This window comes from Bos mutus, chromosome 2 (assembly GCF_027580195.1).
Source record: "Bos mutus isolate GX-2022 chromosome 2, NWIPB_WYAK_1.1, whole genome shotgun sequence".
Classification (NCBI taxonomy): Eukaryota; Metazoa; Chordata; class Mammalia; order Artiodactyla; family Bovidae; genus Bos; species Bos mutus.
Genome location: NC_091618.1, coordinates 83,590,001 through 83,592,500, shown reverse-complemented (window position 1 = coordinate 83,592,500; position 2,500 = coordinate 83,590,001). Strand labels below are relative to the sequence as shown.

At 35.0% G+C, this 2,500-nt stretch overlaps 1 protein-coding gene across 4 annotated transcripts in view; it reads left to right on the top strand.

The window, feature by feature from the left end:
- Positions 1-2,500, top strand: part of ZEB2 (zinc finger E-box binding homeobox 2) — a 136,212-nt gene that overhangs the window by 76,085 nt on the left and 57,627 nt on the right. The window lies entirely within an intron of this gene.

Genomic DNA, 2,500 nt, shown 5'->3' with positions numbered 1-2,500 from the left:
TACAACTATATTCCAAAATTTCAAAATGCTTTCCTATGCTGTGCAAAGTGTATGCACAAAAAGACAAGTGCAGATTAAGAAAACTGATATATATTTTAGTTCTAAACTTTTTTAATGGTTTCTCATATGTATGACCAATGTAGCCATTGCTTTAAAATGTATCATGTAAATATAAACACACTCTATCAAAAAAAGATAAAGAATGATATAAATGTTGTCAATTGAAAAATAGTAGTGGGAAAATACACCTTCTATGTCTTTCTATTAATTCATATGCTTTGTAAAGGAAAATAAACTGTTCACACCCAAAATAAAAAAATATCTCTATGAAACATGTTTGATATATTTTCATTTGTCAAGTAATTTGAAATTTTGAACAAGTTTATATATGTTGGGTCTGTAGTTTCCTCTTTCAAAAATATTAGCTGTTCCAGAGGGTACTGATTAATTTTTAATTTATTTTGTAAAAAATATTTGAAGAGTGACTTATTCTAAGTCTTAACAATATTAGTGTCCCCTGGCTTGAAAACTGAGAAGGCACAATGATATATAGCTTTCTTTTCCTGCCTTAAGTAAGTTAAAATATGAAAACCCTTTCATGGACTTATTATATAGATTCTGGATAATTCTGCCACTCTAAAACTAATTTTAAAAGAGTTAAATTAAGTATTTTGATATAGTACTTGTATTCTTCACTAAAATATGTATACACATATGCAGTAGTGTGGCCTCTCTAGGCCCAATACCGTAAGTGATTTGTAAAATGATTCTATGATTTTCCACCATAAAACATTACAAAAGGCAGTTCTTGATATAAAATGTTACAGTCATTATATGAAGACCCCTATCCAGGTCTTCACCTCCACGAGAGACAACTTTAATTTATGTAGTTCTTCTATCATCAAGGAAGAGTCTGAATTTTTGAGGATTGGCCTTTATCTGCCCTAAACCTCTAACATTCCACTGTATCTCAATGAAATGGAGGTTCTGTTCTTTTTGCCTAGGGCTTCTGATAAGTGTTTGAAGACTATGTAAACTTCTGAATAATAACTTTCAGTAAGGCAGAAGTCTTCAATATCTTAGTATCATTTTGTACAGTATTATTCTGCTCTGCAAGATAATGTGTTATCAATACTTCATAAGATAACTGTGGGCAGAGAATGGATAAAATTCATAGTTACTTTCAAACTGTCCTTTTTTTAAGGCTGTGGGTCATAGATCATGCAGCTGTCAACTAAAAAAGAGATAATCTTGATGACTGAAATGAAACTAACACAGAAAAGGGTGTCTTACATCTAAAACTCTTAGGCAGGACTTAGTAAATTATTCCAAAAGAAATAAGGAATGAAGATTTTAGGCTTATTTGTTTACAGCAAAAGGGTGGCATCTTTATCCGTTTGAGGAATTTTCCTTGTCACCTCAGGAAGTGAAAATTTACTTTTTTTTCTTTTTTTGAAAACAAACACTGGTGTGATTGTTTAATTTGTATAACCTGTTACTTGAGGTAAAAATGAAGAAGCATATGATTTGGTCTCTCTCTGCAGTGAAGGAGGGTAGTCTGTAGAAATTACTGCACTAACTAAAGGTCTAAAATGAAAGCCCTTTTGTGACTAAGATAAACCCAGAAGTGCTGTGACTTTCTGATTTTTGCCACATCCAGGCTTAGGCCACCAAGCGGCCAGGGTCAGCAAATTCCACTACCTGCAAATGAAGCAGCGGCAAGTAAGGACTGGGGCTCGCGAAAAAGCAGTAGAACCATACTAGGGAATGGCACCAGGCCACCTGTCCGACTCTCTCTCTCTCAACTGAAGGAGAGGAAGGGAGGGAATGGAAGGGTGGTCATTGAACTACTTTTAGAGCAAGGCTGCAGATAAGAGTTGTGATGTCCAAACAGAGCTGTGTCTCTGACAACCAGATTGTTCCAAGCACAGGTCTTCCTGCTCCTGAAAACTTGCTGCTGCTCTATTTGTTTACATGCTGTTTGGGTGGCAGAAACGGGAAAAGCCTGGGTGAAACCCACTGCAGGAAGACTGAAAAGACTCAACCATATGCCCTGTCATCTAAAGCCCCCTCCGGTTATTTAAATATTCTGAAGGTTGAGACATCGATCTGTCCATTATTCTGTCCCTTGCCTTGTGACATTATTCTAATTCATTGACCTTGATTATAATTTATACCACCAACATAAGCCTCAGAACTAAGACCTGACCTTGATTTAGTCTATTTAGGTGTAAAGAAGTGTAAAGAGAACTCCCACTCTAGCTCCTAAAGTAGAAAATTTGAACAAGCTAAGTCATGTATGTGACTCAGTTGTTCCAGCCAAGAATGGGATCTATAATTTTATTTCATAGATTCCTGGTGATTATTAGATATAAAAAGCCAATATCAGTCACTGAAAAAAAATTATATCCTGCTTTTAAGCACTGAGGTTGGAAAATTGTCCTGGAGATAATTCCATAACATGGATTTTCATTATTTGGCAAGTAATCTAAATTTATTA